General features: G+C 41.3%; 1 protein-coding gene and 1 non-coding gene across 2 annotated transcripts in view; both read right to left on the bottom strand.

Annotated features, from left to right (window-relative positions):
* Window positions 1-24,408, bottom strand: part of LOC124798777 (dynein intermediate chain 2, ciliary-like) — a 247,215-nt gene that overhangs the window by 81,856 nt on the left and 140,951 nt on the right. The gene's annotated exons all lie outside the window — the stretch shown is intronic.
* On the bottom strand, window positions 4,050-4,122 carry Trnaa-cgc. Its single transcript has one exon. It is a non-coding gene; the product is annotated as a tRNA-Ala (tRNA).

Here is a 24,408-nt window from a genome sequence, read left to right as displayed (position 1 = left end):
TAGCCAAACTGTATCACCTAAGAACCACAAACCGGATTCTCCTCTTTGTCCCATTGTGAACACCATTGGGTAACCACTTTCAGATTGGCAAAACACCTGGCCAGCCTCCTTGCACCGCATGTGGGTCATAGTGTGCATCACATCAAGAACACCGACGACTTTATCAACAGAATTAAACAACTGGGTCTTAGTAAAGAAGATATAATGGTTAGTTTGGTTGTGGTCTCCCTGTTTACACATGTTCTGGTCAAAGACTGTATAGATCTCCTCTCCCAGTTATTTGATAGCACAATTGTGGGACTGTTTAAGCACACGTTGACATTATCATATTTCCTACATGGCGACCAGTATTTTGGTCAGTTGGATGGCGTGGGTATGGAAAGCCCATTAGTTCCATCCATAGCCAACCTTTTTATGGAAAAATTTGAAGACATCGCCTTGGACACGGCTCCAACTGAGCCAAGTTGCTTTTATCATTACGCCGATGACACTTTTATCATCTAGCCCCATGGTTGTGAAAAACTGCAAAAATTCTTAGAACACCTGGACAACATTCATGGCCACATCAAGTTTACGATGGAAGTTGAGACAGATGGTGCATTGTCCTTCCTTGACGTCGTCATTCAATGGAAAACCAATGGGCACCTCAGCCACAGTGTCTACAGGAAACTGACACAAACAGATTGGTCTGCACGCTCTCAGCCACCACCATCCGGCACAAAAATGTGGCGTTCTGAATACCCTCGTCCATCGTGCTAAAGTCATCTCAGATGCTGAAAGTCTGCCACCAGAACTGAGCCACCTCCAAAAGGTCTTCTGGGAAAACAGGTACAGCCATGGATAGGTGTCACATTCTATATCTGGTGTGACACGCAAGAAACACACCAACAGAGAAAAGAACACCACTGAAGAAGAAAGCAAGAAACTTGTGTTTTTGCCTTTCTGTGGTACTGTGTCGGGAAAGATTAGCCGGCTCCTGAAGAGATATAACATTTCATTGGTGTTCAGGTCCCCAGCATAAATTCGACAGCTCATGAGGCCTATGAAGGATGATCTATGGCTTAGAACACCGGGAGTGTACAAGATACCATGTCAATGTGGCTGTTACTACATTGGCCAAACAGTACGCACTGTGGAGCAACGTCGGACAGAACACGAGACGTGCTTACGCCTACTCTATCCAGAAAAATCGGCCATTGCAGAAAACGCCTTAGGAAATGGACACCGAATTCTATTCGACAAAACACCCGTCGTTATGAGGACGAAGGGATTTTGTGGTAGCATCATAAAAGAAGCTATTGAAATAAAAACATCTGAAAACACCATCAACAAGAACGGCAGTTTGCAGTTCAGCACAGCCTGGGACCCGGCCATTGCAAGGTTAAAATGGTTGCAACAGATGTGGGATGAAAACATTACCATATATGGCAATGAAGAGAGTACTAGTTATGTCACTGCCAGCAGTGTGGCTATATAATGACATGGCCATGGCAACACAGCAGTCATTCTTACCACTTGACAATGACTGAGGAGAGCTCAGTCGAAAGCTCATGGGGTGGGATTGTAACCATCTGACATGGCTGGAATCCCAAGAAAATTTTATTAATTCATGCATTCATACAGTAATAGATTAAGTTTCTCTGATGTCTTTATCTCATGTTAATGTATACCTTGACTCATCCTCGTTCCCTGCAGGCTCTCCTCCTTGTGCAGACCACAATGAATGAATAAACAACAAAGCCCTGTGGGCCCCAATTAGCTCTTTTGTTTTAATCTTCTGGTTTATATATTTCACTCATCTGACCCCAGGTGTGCAATCTCCAGTGTGAGGACTAATCTGCATTTATAAGTGAATCATACAGTTAAATACATGTAGTGAAGAACCTCAACAAACATTAGGATCATCAGATATTGTGGTAGCTAATGACTTTATTTAACACAATATTACATATCTTAAAATGTGACAGAATGTAAGCTACACAACAGCAAAGAGTGCAATGTTCACAGAATTTTGTTTTTCCAAGGAATACTTCACAGTACAGACTTTACATATCGTGAAGCTCAATAATTTAGATAAAAACAACAATGTCTCATCAAAATAGGATGTCAAACACTTGGGAAACATTCTGTGGTCTCAAGGTAAACAAGTGGCCTCTGACAGGGACACCAGGGGTGCCCACATGCAAAGTTTGTAAAAGCCACAGTAAAGGCTAAAGGAAGGAAAGGTAACTAATGTGTGAATGAGCAAGAAGGGGATGGAGAAGAGGGGGTGGAGGAGGGGCGACAGCACCAAATGATATGCTGTTTGTGTGAGAAACTGGCCTTGCGGGGAGCTCAGATCCAATACGCAAGCAAATTTGACCTGTAAGTCTTCAGACGCTTACATTGAATGGACTCACCTAAGGAATGCCCAAATAACTATGGAAAGGCCTATGACAATCTTTACAAAAATATAAAATATAACAAAGTGGACAAGTAATACATATAATTTTTCTCATTCATTCATTATTTAGTTTGCTAAGTAGAATTTTTGAGGCACCCAATCAGACGCTTTGGCAAAGTCCTCTTGTTTAGCTCTGCTAGCACATCATTTATGGGGTCTCATATTGCTTTCTCGATTCATAGTTCTTCATGAAAGCCAAACAGAAGTAGCTAACAAATTCTGCTTAGTTAAATGAATCAGTATTCTATCACAGGCTTTATTTTTTCAAATGATTTTTAGAAGATTGGAAGCACTGATATAGGTCTGAAATTAGAAGTGGTTTACTTATCTCCAGTTCTGTAGGTGGTTGTTACTGCAGCAAATTCAAGATATCAGGAAATATGCCCCAAATCACTGTTTGCTGGCAAAGATGGCTTAAGGGTAATCCTATCAAGTTAGCATAGGATTTTAATATTCTACTAGAAACGCCATTGTAGCCAGCAGAACTGTTACCTTTTAGTGACATGATGAATTTTGTAATCTCCTTATGAGTTCTACTTTTGAAAATAATTTCTGATGGTGGTGCATGAGAATCTGCACAAGCAAATCTACTGCTTGTCCCTTTGGTTCTTTATAAATGGGTGCACTGTTTGCTGCCACTGTAAGGAAGTAATAATTGAAGTTGGTAGTCAATGATTTTAAATTATCACTGTCTTCACCAGTGCTATTTTCCAGAGGCTCCATTTCACTGGGGGGTATTAGTTTCATTTGGCATGATGATGTTCAGTCATGTATGGTACTGAGTCATGAGGTGTCACTCCTTTGGACCAGTCAGTGGGTATGTGAGGTATGTTAGGTGACTTTGGAGGCAAAGTGAAGGAGATTTGTTTCTGGATGAGGTAGTAAGGGTACTTTCGGTCTCTGAGATTGTTGGCATATGTGGAGAAAAACTGCTTGTCACTGAAGAAGTGATGACCATTGGTGGCTAGGCTGTATGGGAGAGACATTTTGGTATGGAATGGGCAGCATCTATTAAAGCAGAGATATTGTCGTGATTGGTAGGTTTGATGTTGCTGGAGGTACTGATGGAGCCATCTGTGAGGCAGTCAACGTCAAGAAAGGTAGCTTGATGGGCTGAGGGGAACTAGGTGAATTGAATGGGGAAGAAAGTGCTGAGGTATTGGAAGAACGTGGATAGTGTATCCTTGCCCTCAGTTCAGATCATGAAGATGTTACACATGAATCTTAATCAAGTGAGAGGTTTAGGATTCTGGTTGGCTAGAAAGGATTCCTCTAAATGGCCACTTGAATAGGTTGGCATAGCATGGTGCTATATGAGTGCTGACAGCTGTATCATGGATTTTTTTGTGGGTGATGCCTTCATACAAGTAATTGTGGACAAGGATATAGCAGTCATGGTGGCCAGGAAACTGGTTATATGTTTGGAGTCAGTCTCGGAAGGTAGTGGATGGATGGATATTAGTGTTTAACGTCCCGTCGACAACGAGGTCATTAGAGACGAAGCACAAGCTCGGGTGAGGGAAGGATTGGGAAGGAAATCGGCCATGCCCTTTCAAAGGAACCATCCCGGCATTTGCCTGAAGCGATTTGAAAACCTAAATCAGGATGGCCGGAGACGGGATTGAACCGTCGTCCTCCCGAATGCGAGTCCAGTGTGCTAACCACTGCACCACCTCGCTCGGTTGGAAGGTAGTGTTTAAAGGCAGCATGGCGCTGGGTATTGAGAATGTTAGTGTAGAGGGAGGTGTCATTGACAGTGAGGGGCAGGGAACCAGGTGGTAAAGGGTCAGAGACTGTGGACTGTCCGACGGAATAGTTAGTGTCTTATATAGGAAGGTAGGTTATGGCCAATATGCTGCAGGTGTTGACTCAGAAGGCAGAGAGTCTCTCTGTGGAGGCAACCATAAACTCACAAAGGGCATCCTGGGTGGTTGGGTTTCTGTATTTTTTGAAGTTAGTTGGTTGGTATCAAGTTTCACGAATCATTTACTTGATAAATCATAATGATGTGGAACAACTTATTTTACATTCAAATAACAAAATATGAGTTTTTTTTAAGTAAGATGTCAAATCTTTTATTTTCAAACCACATTTATTTTGGGGTTAGACATACATTTCTTTATTTTTCTATATAATTACCACCTTGTTTATTTAGGTACTTGTCTTACCTTCAAACTAAGTTTTGAAATCCCTCTTCAAAGATGTGTGCTGCATGCTCTGAAGACAAGAGAACACAGCTGTTTTTAGTTCTTCATCATCATTGAAGTGCTTCCCACCAAGATGATGTTTCAGCTGCCAAAAAAGGTGGAAATTGCTCACATCATGGTCAGGGCTATACGGTGTGTGTACAAAACTTCCCAACTGAGAATGTCAGTCAGTTCCCGAATATGGTCAGCAGCATGAGGCCTTGCACTATCATGAAAGAGCAAAATTCACTTCATCAGCATGCCACATCTTTTGTTCTGAAGTGCACTTTGCAGTCTGGTCTAGATTGTACAGTAGGCTTCTATACTGATGTCATTCTTCATGGCATAAAGTTCTCCAGCAGGACACCATGCCTGTCCCAAACCACAGTTGCCATGATCTTGCTCTGTGGCAGGGTTGGTTTGGGTTCAGGAGAGTTTGCGTGCCATCATTCCATTGACTGCTGCTTGGATTCAGAGGTGAAATGACCCATGTTTCACCTTCTGTGATAATTCAATTCAAAATTTCATTCTCTCCTTTGACATAACAAGTCAAAAAGGTGAAGAAACTAGTCAATCTCTTTCATTTGTGGCTTTCTGTGAGGAATTTTGGTACATGTTGAGAGTGTCAGTTCCTGAAGTTCAGGTTTTCGGACAAAATTTTACACAGTGCAGCTCTAGACACTTGAGGAAAATCCACTGAGAGTGTGGCTATTATGAATCTTCTTTTCTCATGAATTTTTGTGTCAATTGCAGTCACCAAAGACTTTGTGATCACAGATGGGTGAGCTGAGCATTCTCCAACATGAACATTTTTCATGGCTGTTTTTGAACCCTCTTATTGATTTCCACACTTTATGTTCACAAACTGCATTATCACCAATCACCTCACAAATCTGATGCTGAATGTCTGAAGCACTCAAAAAATGTAGTGGAGGCTTTACCTCACATACAGTGGGCAGTTGAATAATCTTGTATGTTTTATATTTTTGTGCTAAGGACAACCTTCATGTGGAGTAATGAATGTTATTTGTTCTTCTGGTATTGTAATTATGTACATCATTGTTCCTGTGCATAGTGGAGAAAACAAGATATTTATTCCCACATATACTCAATAACAGATGACAGTTGTACAAACATGAATGCATGCACAATGTAAAACATGGTAATAACTAACAGAAATGTGAATCAAAGAGCAACTATATCAATACAGCTTAAAATTGCCACTGCATGGAACATTTATGCACCACTGTACATTTGCAAGGACAAAACGTCAAAACAGTTCACTGCATGACTCTGCCCTTTAGTGCCAACAATAGTGCATACTGAATTTGACACACCGTCCAACCTTCATAACTACTTTTTCCTTGAAACTTGGTGGTGCATCATGAGTCAGTGCTTCTAATGGGGAGCAGGTTAGTAATCTGTCTATTTTCTGAGGTACTCATGGGGCACAGAAACACCTCTTGTTGCTGTTTCTTCTGTCTTCTCTGGTTTGCATTCCATAGTAGTTGTAATGTCTCTTGCATCCAGAAATTCTGGCTTGATCTACTCCAATGGGACTGTGGTGGGTGCATCATTGACCACTATGCAAAAAGTATTGCTGGCCCTACTGAGTATCAGGTATGATCTCCATACGATAGCTGCAATGGCTTACACACTGTATCATTGTGTAAGAACACATCTGTGCACTTGTCTAAGCCCCAAAAATGAACAAGTGTCTTTCCAATTGGTTTCTGACCAATGTCCATCTCATCTGGTGTATATGGTCTGTTCACTGGGTGGTGAAATCTGAGGCAGTAATCCTGTCATCTGCCATGCTGTGCAAAAACTCTTCAGGTAGGCGTAACATTTGTCCATATACCAATTCTGCTGCTCGACTCTTCGTACCACTCTTAAATGATGTTCGTAGACCTAATAGTAAAACAGGCAGTATCTGTGTCCATTTCTGTGTTGTGTGACATCTCGCTGCTGATTTTAGCTGCCTATGAAAATGCTCAACTATATCATTTGATACAGGGTGGTATACCATGGTGTGTAAGCGCTTTGTCCATAATAATGTGGTCAATGCTCTGAAGATGTGGGCTTCAAATTGCCATCCCTTATCAGCAGTAATTTGCAGTGGGACTCCAAATTGGGAAATCCAGTCACGAAAAAATGTTTGTACCACAGTTTCTGCCATAATGTCATTCATTGGAAATGCCTCAGGCCACCTGCTGAACCTGTCTACCACTGTGAGGCAATAACTGCAGCCTTCTGAAGCTGTGAGTGGGCCTATGAAGTCAGCATGCAAATGTTTGAAATGATGATTTGGCAGAAGAAATGTGTCAAACAGTGCTCTGACATGCAGCATGATTTTATTCCTCTGGCTCATAATGCCTCGCTTTACAAATGTTCCACAATTTGTGCGCATACCTGGCCAACAAAGTTCTCTTTGACTAATCTGATTGCGCCCCTTACTCCAGGGTGTGCCAGATTGTGTTTTGATGCTATTGCTTGTGCTCTGAATTCCTGTGGCATGTATGGGTGTATCTTTCCTCCTGCTATGTCACAATATAATTCTACATTTGATTCAGGCAATGTCATGATCTGTAACCTCAGACCTTTTGATTGTTGCAATAAGTCACGCAACTTACTATCACTTTCTTCCACAAGTGCGAGGGTGTCGTAATCAGTGGCATCTGTCACTGCTTCCACATGTACAGTGTCATCTGCTACTGCTCTCAATGTTTCTACATGCAAGAGTGTGTAAGCTACAAAATTCGGCTTCCATTCTTCATACACAACAATGGTCGTGAACTGGCTGATGTAATATAAGTGTCGCAGGTGCCTCGGTAACGCTTTCTCCGGTACTTCAAGGCATGGGAAAGTGCCTTATGATCCGTGTAGATGGTGAACTGTCACTCTTCTAATGTGTGTTTGACTCTTTTGACAGCAGCATAAGCAGAGTACAGCTCATGGTCATATGTTGCTAAATGTTGCTGGGATGGCAACAACTTATGACTATAGAATGCCTTAAACATACTGTCTGCCTCGCTAGTCTACTCTGTGGTTAGGCTTTGGTGTGCTCTTAAATAGTTCATTCAATGGTGTGGTTATCAGTATGTGATTGTGAATGAACGATTGGTAGAAAAATTTACTACTCTTAGGAACTGTCATAGTTCTCTTGACTGTGAAAGGCTGGGAGTATTTACTTATGGCCTCTACGTTTTTGTGTGGTGGTCGAATACCCTCTGTGTTCACCAAATATCCTCAAAAGTGCACCTCTCCCTCACCAAAAACACTTGGCATGGTTAATTACTACTCCCTGTGTGTGTAGGCAGTCAAATACTTGTGCCAAACAGCATAAGTGCTCCTCTTCTGATGAGGACATCACCAACAAATCATCTATGTACACATACCATAAATCTAAATCTCTTGTCACCTCGACCATAAAGGGCTGGAAGGTCTGAGCTGCATTACACAGTCAAAATGGCATCCGGAACAGGCCAAATGGTGTCATCACTGCTGTTTCAGGAATGTCTTCTGTAGTTACAGTGACCTGATAGTATGCTTGGACTAGGCCAATGGTAGAAAATATTCTTTAACTGTGAACATTTGCAGAAAAGTCATCTGTGTGGGACTGGGTACCGGCCCGGGATGGTCCTTGAATTGTATTGGTGATAGTCACCAAAGGGGTGCCATCCATTCTTCTTTTTAAGCACATTGTAATCAGGGCCGCACAGCTGCTACTAGAAACTCTGCAGATACCTTGCGATAGCATGCTGTGAAATTCCTGTTTTACTACCTTTAGCTTTTCAGGCATCAAACGTCTAGGCTAAGTGTGAGTTGGTGGCCCTGGCATGGTCAAAATGTGGTGAACAATTGTGTGCTTGTTTGGTGAGAGAGTATGTGGCTGCTGAGTGATCTCAGGATGTCCTATCAATAGCCATACATATGGTGTATCACCTGTGATTGTGTGTAACACTGGTGAATGACACAACAGATTTTCCCTGGTGTATGCAGATTAGTAGTCAAATCTATTAATTTCTGACATCGCAGATCTGGCAGAAAGTCATAGAAGGACAAAAAATAGCTCTGATAATAGTCTGAGATATATCTGCCAATATAAATTGCCATTCAAACACATGGCATATCCCAATGTCAAGGAATAATGTTATTCAATCATATGTTCTAATCTTGGAATCATTAGTGGCAAATAGACAGCAATCATCACAGCTCTGGCATGGTAGGCAGTTTGCTAGGTATACCAACTCTTCTGCCCCTGTATCGACCAGGTATTGTAGTTTTGTATCACAGTCTGTCACAAAAAGTCGGTGTGTGTTCGCAATAGAATTTGTTAAACTTTCTGGCAGATTAAAACTGTGTGACGGACCAAGACTCGAACTTGAGACCTTTGCGGGAAAGTGCTCTACCATTCTGGAAACATCCCCAGGCTACGGCTAAGCCAAGTCTTCATAATATCCTTTTTTGAGGAGTGCTAGTTCTGCAAGGTCTGCAGAAGAGCGTCTGTGATGTTTGGAAGGTAGGAGACAAGGTACTGGCAGAATTGAAGCTGTAAAAATGAGGAGTGAGTCGTGCTTGGGTAGCTCAGATGGTAGAGCACTTGCCCGTGAAAGGCAAAGGTCCCGAGTTTGAGTCTCGGTGTGGCACAGATAGTTTTATATCAGCGCACACTCTGCTGCAGAGTGAAACTCTCATTCTGGAAATAAAAGTTGTTGTCACTGCTATGGTGTCTGATTCACGTTTCTGCTTGCAAGGTTACATACATTTTCAAGCATCATTACCAAACTTCTTGTGGTACCAGCATAGATTCTATGTAGAGGCGATTGATTACAACCTTGACTGTCGTCAGCGTGGCTGTACACAGTTGTGTGTTTTTTCTAATGCAGCTACCTTTTTGGTCAGTTCTGCCATCTGCAATTGCAAGGAAGCTAGTGTCACTGTGGGCATATTTTCTTGTCCCAGTGTCAATGTTGAGACACCTGATAAAGGATACTTTTCACAGCCATTTGCGCCAGTGCATTTAAATTGCCTGCACGCACTGTAAGAATTTTTTGGGTGTCTGTTGGCAATTGAGACAAGCATATATTCCATAGCATGTCATCACTTACAGTGTTACTTGCTAATGTGCGTAAACATCTTAGAAGTTGTGATGGAGTGCGATCTCTAGCCGTTTTGCTTCTAACTATGACAAGCATGTGATCAATTTTTAATTGATGCATACTGTTTGGTATCCTGTGGCACGGCTAGAATATCCTGGACTTCTGCTGCTAGGTCCTCCATGAGTGCTCAAACCACATAGCCGTATTTAGTCTCATCCACCAATACTTGTGTGAGGAAGAACTGATTTTCTAGCTGGGCAAATCATAATAGAGTATTATGTTGCCAGAATTGTGGGGGTTTTATCATCACCCTATTAATTGCACTGCTGGCTGCCGGTTCAGTTGTGACTGGTGAGTTGTCCAAAGTCAGAAGTGTCAATGTTGCGAAACTGCGTGAAATGTTGAAGCCGGCATGGACGTGTCATAGTTTGTCAGGGTCACCAAATATGTGGGCAATGGAGAAAACAAGATATTCATACCCACATATACTCAATAACAGCTTACAGTTGTACAAATATGAATGCATGCACAATGTAAAACATGTGAGAACTAAGAGAAACATAAATCAAAGAGCAACTGTTTCAATACAGCTTAAAAGTGCCACTGCATGGAACATTTATCTGCCACTGTACATTTGCGAGGACATGTCAGAACAAGTCGCTACATTCCTTTTGAACTGTAGATGCCCAACCCCTTAAACAGATGTCTTCAAGATGATCATTGGTGAGCAGCACATAATATTTTTACAGTATGGTTTTGAGCAATGAAGACTTCATTTCTTAAAGATTTGTTACCCCAGAACACTATTCCACATGACATTACTGAATAAATATATGCAAAATATGTTAACTTACTGATTTGCCTCTCCCCAAGATTTGCAATGATCCTAAGTGAAAATGTAGTTGAACTAAGTTGTTATCAATGTTCCAAAATGTGCTTTTTCCAGTTCAGATTCTCATCAATATGGACATCTCAAAAATTTTGAAGTTTTCACCCTATTTATTATTTCCTCACCATATGTTACATTTATCACTGGTGTAGTATCTCTGTATGTGCAGAACTGAATATGTTGTACCTTTTTGGAATAGCTTTTTGGAACAGACAGTGATGACATTTGCTGAAAACCAGTGTGATACTTTTAAGAACATTGATTAACACTTCTTCTGTTGCTGTATGTATGCATGGATTGACTATAATTCTAGTGACATCCACAAAAAAAGTAGTTCTACTTGTATATTAGACAGAGGACCATTTACTTAGATGAGGAACAATAGTGGACATAAGATTGCACTGTCTACATCTACATCTACATGATTACTCTGCAATTCACATTTAAGTGCTTGGCAGAGGGTTCATCGAACCACAATCATACTATCTCTCTACCATTCCACTCCTGAACAGCGCGAGGGGAAAAACGAACACCTAAACCTTTCTGTTTGAACTCTGATTTCTCTTATTTTATTTTGATGATCATTGCTACCTATGTAGGTTGGGCTCAACAAAATATTTTCGCATTCAAAAGAGAAAGTTGGTAACTGAAATTTCGTAAATAGATCTCACCGCGACGAAAAATGTCTTTGCTTTAATGACTTCCATCCCAAATCGCGTATCATATCTGCCACACTCTCTCCCCTATTACATGATAATACAAAACGAGCTGCCCTTTTTTGCACCCTTTCAACGTCCTCCGTCAAACCCACCTGGTAAGGATCCCACACCTCGCAGCAATATTCTAGCAGAGGACAAACGAGTGTAGTGTAAGCTGTCTCTTTAGTGGACTTGTTGCATCTTCTAAGTGTCGTGCCAATGAAACGCAACCTTTGGCTTGCCTTCCCCTCAATATTATCTATGTGGTCTTTCCAACTGAAGTTGTTCGTAATTTTAACACCCAGGTACTTAGTTGAATTGACAGCCTTGAGAATTGTACTATTTTTCAAGTAATCGAATTCCAACTGATTTCTTTGGAAGATCACCTCACACTTTTCGTTATTTAGCGTCAACTGCCACCTGCCACACCATACAGCAATCTTTTCGAAATCGCTTTGCAACTGATACTGGTCTTTGGATGACCTTACTAGACGGTAAATTACAGCATCATCTGCGCACTACCTAAGAGAACTGCTCAGATTGTCACCCAGGTCATTTATATAGATTAGGAACAGCAGAGGTCCCAGGACGCTTCCCTGGGGAACACCTGATATCACTTCAGTTTTACTCGATGGTTTGCCATCTATTACTACGAACTGCGACCTTCCTGACAGGAAATCACGAATCCAGTCGCACAACTGAGATGATACCCCATACGCCTGCAGCTTGATTAGAAGTCGCTTGTGAGGAACAGTGCCAAAAGCTTTCCGGAAATCTAGAAATACGGAATCAACTTGAGATCCACTGTCCATAGCGGCCATTACGTCGTGCGAATAAAGAGCTAGCTGCATTGCACAGGAACGATGTTTTCTGAAACCATGCTGATTACGTATCAATAGATCATTCCCTTCGAGGTGATTCATAATGTTTGAATACAGTATATGCTCCAAAACCCTTCTGCAAACCGACATCAGTGATATAGGTCTGTAGTTCGATGGATTACTCCTACTACCCTTCTTAAACACTGGTGCGACCTGCACAATTTTCCAATCTGTAGGTACAGATCTATCAGTGAGCGAGTGGTTGAATATGGGTGCTAAGTAGGGAGCTATTGTATCAGCGTAATCTGAAAGGAACCTAATCAATATACAATCTGGACCTGAACACTTGCCCGTATCAAGCGATTTGAGTTGCTTCGCAACCCCTAAGGTATCTACTTCTAAGAAACTCATGCTAGCAGCTGTTCATGTTTCAAATTCTGGAATATTCCATTCGTCTTCCCTGGTGAAGGAATTTTGGAAAACTGCGTTCAATAACTCCGCTTTAGCGGCACAGTCGTCGGTAACAGTACCATCGGCACTGCGCAGCGAAGGTATTGACTGCGTCTTGCCACTTGTGTACTTTACATATGAGCAGAATTTCTTCGGATTTTCTACCGAATTTCGAGACAATGTTTTGTTGTGGAACCTATTAAAGGCAAATTTCGCGCGTCTGTAAATTTTAGCCAATCTTCGGGATTTCGTGTTCTTCTGAACTTCGCATGCTTTTTCCGTTGCCTCTGCAACAGCGTTCGGACCTGTTTTGTGTACCATGGGGGATCAGTTCCATCTCTTACCAATTTATGAGGTATGAATCTCTCAATTGCTGTTGCTACTATATCTTTGAATTTGAGCAACATCTCATCTACATTTGCATAGTCAGTTTGGAAGGAATGGAGATTGTCTCTTAGGAAGGCTTCTAGTGACACTTTATCCGCTATTTTAAATAAAATTATTTTGCGTTTGTTTCTGATGGATTTGGAAGAAACGGTATTGAGTCTAGCTACAACGACCTTGTGATCACTAATCCCTGTATCAGTCATGATGCTCTCTATTGTCTCTGGATTGTTTGTGGCTAAGAGGTCAAGTGTTTTTTCGCAACCATTTACAATTCGCGTGGGTTCGTGGACTAACTGCTCAAAATAATTTTTGGAGAAAGCATTTAGGACAATCTCGGAAGATGTTTTCTGCCTACCACCGGTTTTGAACAAGTATTTTTGCCAACATATCGAGGGAAGGTTGAAGTCCCCACCAACTATAACCAATGACATGGCGAAGGCCCATGTAAGGAGGTGTCAATGCCAACTTCATTCTGTTTCTGCATAGCATGATGTGGTGCACGGCTGTAACTCAAGAGTTCACACAACTGTGTGAATTTCCATGCCTCAGTGCTTGGTGATGCCAGATTTGTGTCATCCTCTGGTGAGAAATGACCTCTGCTTGACTGGTGTCATCCATCATTATTGAACTTGAGTCAATAAACTCACCAGGGAGTCGCAGCACTTTGCCATAAATAAGGTCAGCTGACAGAGAGTCCAGGTTGAGCTTGTAAGTGCTTTACAGACCGAGAAAGACCAATAATAACACTGTTGTCCAATTTTAATTGACACACATGAGTGTGGCTTTTAATGAATGGTACCACCATTCTATCACTCCATTACTTGCTGGATGATAGCTTGGTCTTGTGATATAAAGCACCACAGGATTTTCTCAGCTTGGCAAAAAGTTCAAATTCAAACTGTTGGCCACAGTCTGTTGTGATAGCAGTGTTCAAAAGAGACGCATGAAATCCAGTGTGAAATGAAGACAGAGGCTAGTGTTTCCACTGAAATACTATTGTCTGGTATGGTTTCTGGCCAGCAGGTAAAACAGTTGATTGCTGTTAATAGGTTTTTTTGACCAGTGGATGGAGGCAGTAGTCCCACTATGCTAATATGGACATGTGCAAACCTTGCTCTTGTGTCAGGGAAATTTCCCACAGGTACATGTATGGGAGGAAATACCCTACTATATTGAGATTGAACATATGCATGAGTCCACATTCGACAATCTTTCTGCTTGCCAGGCCACAAGAAATGGTTAGCATGTAGATCTGACACCAGGGTGGCATAAGTTGTGAAGACTCTCAAAAGTGTGTCTCTGGAATGAGGAAAGTATGAATGGATGAGATCTTCTGTTCAAGACTTACAATAAAACTTTACATTTGTTGCTGGAACATCAATCAGTTTCAGATGAAGGCTGCAGGAAGAATCTTTCAGAAGGTCCTGTAGCTCCTCGTCTGACTCTTGTGCTACCCTGTTTTCTGCTGGATGGGCAGTAGGCTACTACGCTATCAGTTCCTTATGTATAGTATGTGTCAATGCTGAACAGAGTGATAAATTGGTTGATTGGTTGATTCAAGGGAGGAGTACTGATGTGTGTCAGTGTTGAACTGAGCGATAAATTGGTTGGTTCGTTGATACGGGGAGGGGGCGGGGTAGAGGGGGGGTGGGGGACCAAACAGCAATGTGATTGGTCCCATTGGATTAGGGAAGGAGGGATAAGGAAGTCAGCCATGATCTTTCAAAGGAACCATGAAACATCCTGGCATTTGCCTGGAGTGATTTAGGGAACTCACGGAAAATCTATATCAGGATTGCTGGATATCGGTTTGAACTGTCGTCCTCCCGAATGTGAGTCCAGTATGCTAACCACTGCGCCACCTCATTCGGTGAGTGGTAAACTCCAGCTAATTGTTAACTTTTGAAAAATTTACTGGTCTGATAGATAATTAAAATAGTAATAATCTTCATTGGAATGATTTTTTAAAAACTAAAAATCACAGGTCAAAATGGTAACTTCTAGTAACTCAATGAGCTGTTAGAAAATACCCTCTCTTTTAACTGTTTTTCTTTTAATAGTACAATTTACCAGCAAATAGATGGGTTGGCAATGGAAAATTTGCTAGTAGGAACAATAGCAGAAATATTTGTTAGTTATATTAAGATAAAATTTTACAGAGAGAATCCAGAAATTACTTATAATATCAGTCATTGTACAAAAAAAATTTGGATGATACATTACTACTTATAGAAGTTCAGAAGAAGAAATTGATCATCTTGCTACAGTTCTAGGTAGCACTCATCCAAAATTAACTTTTATTGTAGATGACGAAAAGAACAAAAGCATCAATTTTCTCAACCTTATTATCTCCAATGACAATGGTTAACACCACATTATCATTTATAAAAAACTTACAGCAACAGGTATCATCATCAACATTTTTGTCTGCTTGTGTCTGTGTATGTGTGGATGGATATGTGTGTGTGTGCGAGTGTATACCTGACCTTTTTTCCCCCTAAGGTAAGTCTTTCCGCTCCCGGGATTGGAATGACTCCTTACCCTCTCCCTTAAAACCCACATCCTTTCATCTTTCCCTCTCCTTTCCTCTTTCCTGATGAAGCAACCGTTGGTTGCGAAAGCTTGAATTTTGTGTGTATGTTTGTGTTTGTTTGTGTGTCTATCAACCTGCCAGCTCTTTCATTTGGTAAGTCACATCATCTTTGTTTTTAGATATATTCCTACCTACCTATCTTTTTATAAAATATACATTTCTTTTCTTTGGTTTTGTATTTTTATGTGACTGATTTTAATCTATAAAGGTGGTAATTATAATATTGTTTCTGCCATGAAATTAAGTCATAAGCCTGTCATTGCATATATGGTACTATTTGACTAATTGTGAGTGCATTTTCTTTCACCATTTTTAAGTTTAACCATTCTGACATGTGTCCAGACATTCCTTCACCACTTATACTGTTTTACTACCAAGTTTTAGGATTTATACTTCGTAAGATTCAATTTTGATTGTCATTCACTGATTCTTGTCCCCAAGTGACCGATGGCACCATTCTGCCATTGCATCTGCAGTGTGCCGTATTCGTCGACATCAACACCACGCTTCGAGACATTACGAACTACCATCTCCATGGCAATGGTTGGTGTCGCTATCCTTATCTTTGCTTGAATATGTGAGTTTGAATTTCCACACAACACTCGTAGATGCCAGTTAAGCATTCTTACCTCCATTCCTGTTGGTCGTGTATGTATGTTCGTAGATATTTTTGGTAATGTAACATAATTACTACTGCATCCCACTTACTTTATGTAATCCTCAGTATTATGTTTTATCTACATCTAGATTGATATTTTATATTTTACATAATGTTGCCATTGTATGTTAAGCCCTACTGGGTCTCAATGATGTCATGCAGCAGGCGAAGGGCAGAACTTCCTCTTCATAATGCATAGTGTTTTGTTACTATTTAGCAGTTACCTGTGACATCCTCGAACACTTACCAATGCTCCGCCATCATCTCTGCTCACCACTTGATTGTATACAAACTGTTTATTTTCTTAAGCCTGTCTATCCATATTTATTATGTGGGGAAGTGTGTTTCAGAGGTACGGAGATGATTTTTGATAATATCAAAACAGGCTACCATTTTGATGGGTGATTGTTATTTTTTAATAAATATTTGTGATCAACACTGATTATTATTTTAATCCAGCTGATTGTATTGCCATGGTAAGCATTTATCATTAGTCTGTCAGAAGTCACAGAGTGGTTTGAGGATAGTGAAAATCATAAACTCTATTGCCTCCAACTGTGTGCAAAAGTATTTAATAGCTTCGTACACAGCAAAAAGTTCACTGTCATAAGTGCTCCATTTTTATTGTGATGGAGAGAGCTTGTGCAAAAGTGGATGCCATGTACCACCCATGCGCTATTGTAATGCTGCACCAATTGTGGTTTGGCTGGCATCCACCATCAGAGCAAGAGTTGCTTTTAATGTTGGGTATGCAAGGAGTGCTGCATTCGTAATCTTTGTTAAGCTGCCTCAAAAGCAGAGCTAATGGTATCTGTCCACTTTACTGACACTTTCCCTTTGATTTTGGGATCAGAAAATGCTATGGTTAACTGTTTTTGAAGCTCAGATGATTGGGGTAGATGACACTGATAAAAATTCAATATTTCTAGAAAGCAGCACAGTTCTTTTGGGGTTTCTGGCCATGAAATCCTCAGTAATGCCTCTACCTTTTCAGGAAATGGTAGCGACACTGCTGGCAAGGCCAGATGGCCTAAAGACAGAATCTCAAGTTGGCCAAAAGCACAGTTGGTAGTATTTAGCATAACCCTATATTCATTCAGGTGTTGTTCTGCCATGGCTGGAAAGACAAGGATGTCATCAAGGTTCATGAAGCAAAACAAGCAACCTTGTAGTACTGAGTCTATAAATCTCTGCCGAGCAGTGTGCGATTTGCAAGGGGGGATTTCCCCTCCTCTGCACCAGACCATCCCCTCCTCTGGTTTTAGTTTATGCATCCCAACCTGGGATGCTTACTTCCCACTCACTGGAGTAAAACTTTACATATAATTTAAATTTGTGGAGCCGAACACTGAAAGTTTTTAATAAGAAAGTTTTTAATAAGTCTTACTATTAATATTATTAATATGTTTCAGTTTTCTATCATCAGAATAAGTACAGATTTTCACAAATGTGCCTCTACTTTTTGAATTCCCCTCGTATACCTGTATATAGATGATTTTGTAAATAAGCTTTACCTGTAATGTACTTTTAAAGATATAACAAGGGATGGCTTTTCTGATAGTGCATACGCGTGAATAGTGAGTTTCGGCATTAACATCAATTTATAAATAGCTGTTTAACCATGCTTAATGCCACGGTCCAAGCTAGTAACATATATAATTCTACTAACCCCCTAAGACATCCCCCCTACTGGTAAAAGCACAAATCGCACCCTGCTGCCGAGTCTCTGCACCATTGCGCAAACCGAATGTCATGGAAAGACTATTGAAGAGCCCAAATGTGGTAATTACGACCATCTTTGCTATGTCTTCATCAGCCACAGGAATTTTTATGTAGGCCTCAGCATAGACTAGCACACGAAGTATAGTAGCATCACTTAAAGCTTAATTATAGTCTCTCAACAGGGGTACAGGAAAACAGTCTGGAACCGTTCCAGCATTAAGGGCACAGTAATCTCTGCATGGGCATGACATTCCACACCTTTTGGGTGGAAAGTGTAGAGGCAACGGCCATGGACTACTAAAGGGCGAATGATGCCTTCCTTCAACATGACATTTAATTCTGCCTTGGCAATAGCATAAAAGTCATGGCCACAGTGTCTTGACCTACATGAAATTCAATGGCTCGGCATATCTGCCGTCTACCGAGTGGATAAGCTTGGTGCTTTGCATCACTGCACTGTATTGAAACCACAGCAGCTATGCTGATGATGCTATCAACGAGAGACATTGGCAATGTCTGGCAGCAGACAGTAATGTGCCAGAAGTTCTGATGATGGGTTCAGTCATGTCCACTATGGTACAGTTCCAAGCAAAATTAGGCATAATCCCAAATCAAATTCCATGTGTTGCATGCTGTAGGTCACTGTGTCATGTTGTTGGCTGCAGAGCTGCAGAATAATGTTAGTAGCCAATGCTTAAGCAACAGAGTTCACAGGCAAATACATAAATCAGACACTGTAGTCATCAGAAACTATCACCCTGTCTTCCAGTCCATTATGAAGAGGCCAGGTACAGCGACTGGCAATTGGTTGCACCTACATCTGATTGCTGTTGCTGTTTGAAAAAGCACAGAGTGAAGTGCATTTGTATGCCTGGTCTCTGAATTTCCAATGACGCCAACAAATGTCAGGCAATGGCTGTACTGTCCACTCCCTCATGATGAGTTCATGGAGGAATGAGTTCTTGACCTTTTATGAAAGTGCTCTCTAGTATTCTGGCAATTGAGTAGCCCACTGATTCGTTTGCCCAGGGTATTAGCCGTGTTCACACGGCAGTCATAATCCACGTGCATTACTGTGACTGTCAATGCATTGTTGCATGCTGCTGCTGCTGTACTACCTGGAGATTGCATGATCATGTTCTGCATCCTATCTGCCAAGTCTGCTATGGTGTCCAATGGCATTATTGTCTGGGATGCCACAGTGGCCTTAGTTGAGCTGGCAGTCAGCTGCTCCACAGTGTGTGCAGCAGTATGTCCAGTACCGTGCACACGTCGACCTGGTTGCACAGCTGTCAGTTATACTGAGACAGCTTTCTGCCCCCGAAGTCTTGCTGTATAATTACATGCTTCACATGCTTTTCCTGCGAGGTGGACACCCTATGTATCAACTCTGCCTTGAGCTTCTCGAATGACTCTGTTGCAGGAGGTGTATTTATTATATCCAAAACTACTGCAGTGTAATGATGGTTTAGTTGTCTGATCATTAGGACAAACATTGTGGAGTTTGTGTTGCTCCAGCACAGAGAAAACTTACCTTTACTTGAGTATACCATAGTGTGGGACTGTGTGTCCAAAATGGGGGTAGTTGCACTTCGAGTCTTGATATGGCAGGTGTGTCTACCATCTTGGAAAATTTTGACTCTTGAGAAGTCATTCATAATTCTTCTGCTATCACTGGTTTATTCACTTTGGCTGGATCACATCAAGGTTACCACTGTTGCAAGACTAGCTGATGGTCTTCTGAACTGACTATTATAAGTGTTCACATACTCAGCCAGGCAAGGGCACAAAATATCACTTCTGTCATACTATGATCAAAACATTTATTTAGAACAAACCATAGAAAAGCTTATGCAGACCGCTAACTAGCAAATATCTACATCTACATCTACATCTACATCTACATACATACTCTGCAATCCACCATACGGTGCGTGGCGGAGGGTACCTCGTACCACAACTAGCATCTTCTCTCCCTGTCCCACTCCCTAACAGAACGAGGGAAAAATGACTGCCTATATACCTCTGTATGAGCCCTAATCTCTCTTATCTTATCTTTGTGGTATTTCTGCGAAATGTAAGTTGGCCACAGTAAAATTGTACTGCAGTCAGCCTCAAATGCAGGTTCTCTAAATTTCCTCAGTAGCAATTCATGAAAAGAACGCCTTCTTTCCTCTAGAGACTCCCACCCAAGTTCCTGAAGCATTTCCGTAACACTCGCGTGATAATCAAACCTACCAGTAACAAATCTAGCAGTCCGCCTCTGAATTGCTTCTATGTCCTCCCTCAATCTGACCTGATAGGGATCCCAAACGCTCGAGCAGTACTCAAGAATAGGTCGTATTAGTGTTTTATAAGCGATCTCCTTTACAGATGAACCACATCTTCCCAAAATTCTACCAATGAACCGAAGACGACTATCCACCTTCCCCACAACTGCCATTACATGCTTGTCCCACTTCATATCGCTCTGCAATATTACGCCCAAATATTTAATCGATGTGACTGTGTCAAGCGCTACACTACTAATGGAGTATTCAAACATTATAGGATTCTTTTTCCTATTCATCTGCATTAATTTACATTTATCTATATTTAGAGTTAGCTGCCATTCTTTACACCAATCACAAATCCTGTCCAAGTCATCTTGTATCCTCCTACAGTCACTCAACGATGACACCTTCCCGTACACCACAGCATCATCAGCAAACAGCCGCACATTGCTATCCACCCTATCCAAAAGATCATTTATGTAGATCGAAAACAACAGCAGACCTACCACAATTCCCTGGGGCACTCCAGATGATACCCTCACCTCTGATGAGCACTCACCATCGAGGACAACGTACTGGGTTCTATTACTTAAGAAGTCTTCGAGCCACTCACATATTTGGGAACCAATCCCATATGCTCGTACATTAGTTAGGAGTCTGCCGTGGGGCACCGAGTCAAACGCTTTCCGGAAGTCAAGGAATATGGCTTCCGTCTGATCCCCTTCATCCATGGTTCACAAGATATCATGTGAAAAAAGGGCGGGTTGCGTTTCACAGGAACGATGCTTTCTAAAGCAGTGTTGATGCATGGACATCAAGGAAATTCATTACATTCAAACTGAGAATATGTTCGAGACTCCTGCGACAAACTGATGTTAAGGATATTGGTCTGTAATTTTGAGGATCTGTCCTCCTACCCTTCTTATATACAGGCGTCACCTGCGCTTTTTTCCAGTCGTTCGGGACTTTACGTTGGGCAAGAGATTCACGATAAATGCAAGCTAAGTAAGGAGCCAATGCAGTAGAGTACTCTCTGTAAAACTGAATTGGAATCCCATCAGGACCTGGCGATTTATTTATTTTCAACCCATATCGAGCTGAAATCTGAATATGAGGTGAATCAAGGGCAGATACAATTACTACAGCTCTAAATTTGATTGTCTAAGATCAGACAGTAACTAACTGAAGTACTATATCGGGAACCAACAGTCACAGAGTGTCACACTGCACCAGAGAGAGAATTATCAGCTGACAGCTTGTTGATGGTGTGTGTTGATGTATGCTGCTACAAACTGTAATTCATAACACTCTTATTTTCAAAACTGGAATTTTGTTTCATAAACACTCTAAGTTTGAAAGAAATCATCCTGAGGGAAATGTGAGATTCCACTTATTTTTGTCAGCATTTTGTTTTCCATTTTGTTGGTATGCAGGAGTTGGCAGAAACTATTCGCTCACATAAGTAGCATTGCAGAATATGATAGCACTGAGTGTGAACCTTGTTTCTATGCAGGCCCTGATAAGCGGATGGACCATTTGGCACTGTAGTGAGTCATTGGAGTAAGAAGAGGTAGAATGAATCTTGCTTGGAAATTAATATGTAGGGGAAACACATCCATACATGCAGGAAACTTGGGATTTTTGTTATTAAATATTGGTTATCAAAATCCACTTCTAGCATAGCAAATAGTAGGAGCTTACATGTTGTCAGAGTTTTAATATGACAGTACTACTATGAAGTAACCAGTTAAATCAGTAAACAAATGAATATTGTTAAGAATAGCTATGAATGGATGAAGACATAGCTATGAATGGATGAAGACATAGTCTCACGGTGACATGAATTAATAAAATCTTCTCAGACTTCCAGTCGCATCAGGTGGTTCAAATCCCAAGAGCTTCTTCTGAGCTATCCTCACCAACTTTCAAGTGGTAAATGACTGCAGCATTGTTATGGCCCCACCATCATATAGCCACACTACTGGCTGTGATGCACTGGTGCTCTCTTCCTCGTCAGAGGTTGCTTGTTTTCATCCTGTGCCTGACATGCCTGTTTTAACCTCATGATGGCCAGGTTTCAGGCTGTACAGAGCTCCATACCATTGTTCTCACTGATGATATTTTCAGATATTTTTATTTCTACAGTTTCTTTTATAACACTATCCCAGAATCTCTTTGTTCTCATAATGACAGATGTTTCATTGAATAGAATTCGGTGTCGAATCTCTAAAGTGTGTTATGCCATGACTGTTTTTCATGATAGCATAGGTGTAGTAAGCACATATCCATCTCATGCTCTGTCTGGTGTTGCTCCATAGTGCATACTGTTTGGCGGACACAGTAGCAGCCACATCGACATGATGTGTTGTACACTCTAGTGTTGTAAGCCCCAGATCATCTTTTACAGGCCTCTTGAGCTGTCTTATTTTTGCTGGGCCTGATAAAATACTGTATCTCTACAGGAGGTGGCTACTGATTCCTGACACTGTGCCACAGAAAGGTAAAACACAAGTTTTGTGCTCTCTTCTTTGGTGGTTCTTTTCCCGCACATCTCACCAGAAATAGCCAGCAATAACTGGCAGTAATTCTAGCCATTTTCCCAGAAGACTTTAAAGAGATGGCTTAGTTCTAGTGGCAGATTTTCTGCATCTGACACAACTTTAGCACAATGGATGAGGGTGTTCATAATTTTTGTGCCAGATGGTGGTGGCTGAGACCATGCAGATACTGATCTGTGTATGTAGGTTTCCTGTAGACACTGCAGCTGAGGTTTTTGGCAAATGAGAACATCAAGGAACAGCAATGCACCATCAATCTCTACTTCCATCATAAACCTAATGTGGTCACGGATTCTGTTCAGGCATTCTAAGAATTTGCACAGGTTTTCACATCCATGGGGGTACATGATAAAAATGTTGTTGACATAATGATAAAGGCATCTTGGCAAAGAGATGTCTTAAAATTCCTCTGTACAAAGTTGGCTATGAATACAGCTAAAGGACTTCCATTGCCACACCATGTAACTGGTCAAAATATAGATAGCTATACAGAAAATACGTCGATGCCAACAGGTGCTTAAATAATCCCACAATGTACTATCAAATAACTGGGAGAGGAGATGTATATAGTCTTTGACAGGAATATGCATAAATTGGAAGGCCACATCAGAAGTGACTATTATATCACCTTGTACATGACACAGATGTTTAACTCAGCTGATGAGTCATTGGTGTTCTTGATTTGATATACACAGTGACCCACATGCAGTGTATGGAGGCTGGCCACATGTTCGGCCAGTTTATAAGTTGGTAATGGAAATGCCATGTGGCTAGGGCCACCCGTCGGGTAGACTGGTCATCTGCTGCAAGTCTTTCGAGTTGACGCCACTTCAGCGGCTTGCGTGTCAATGGGGATGAAATGATGATGATAAGGACAACACAACACCCAGTCCCTGAACAGAGAAAATCTCCGACCCAGCCGGGAATCGAACCCAGGCCGTTAGGCATGACATTCCATTGTGCTGACCACCCAGCTACCAGGGGTGGACTATAAGTTGGTGACCCTGTAGTATTCACAATGGTTCAAAGAGGAGATCTTTGGTAGCCCGTAAAGCATAGGTGGTCTCAGTGTCTGAGAGTGGCTGCTTCTACATTGGCCAAAGAGTACACACTGTTGAGCAATGCCGGACTGAACATCAGAGGTGCTTATGCCTACACTATCTTGAAAAATCAACCATGGTAGAACATGCTTAGTAAATCAACATTGAATGCTATTTGACAAAACATCTGTCATTTGAGAATGAAGGGATTTTGATATAATGTTATAAAAAAAAGCTATAGAAATAAAAATATCTGAAAACACCATCAATAAGGATGGTAGTTTGCGGCTCAGGATAGCCTGGGTCCTGACCATCGTCAAGTTGAAGCAGATGCAATGGATGCAGGATGAAAACATTACCGTATTTGGCAAGGGAAATAGTACCAGTGACATCACAGCCAGCAGCACAGTTGTATAATGGCAAGACCACAGCAACACAGCACTCACTTACCACATGACAGTGGCCAAGGAAAGCTTGGTAGATATCTCTTGTGATTTTAATTACCTGATGTTGCTGGAAATGCAAGAGGATTTTATTAATTCATATAGCCACAAGACCATCCATACATATTTTATGTATCTCTGTGGA

The sequence above is a fragment of the Schistocerca piceifrons genome, chromosome 5 (genome assembly GCF_021461385.2).
Source record: "Schistocerca piceifrons isolate TAMUIC-IGC-003096 chromosome 5, iqSchPice1.1, whole genome shotgun sequence".
NCBI classification, from domain to species: domain Eukaryota; kingdom Metazoa; phylum Arthropoda; class Insecta; order Orthoptera; family Acrididae; genus Schistocerca; species Schistocerca piceifrons.
Note: the sequence above shows the minus strand (reverse complement) of the source record. Positions and strands in the feature narration are given on the sequence as shown.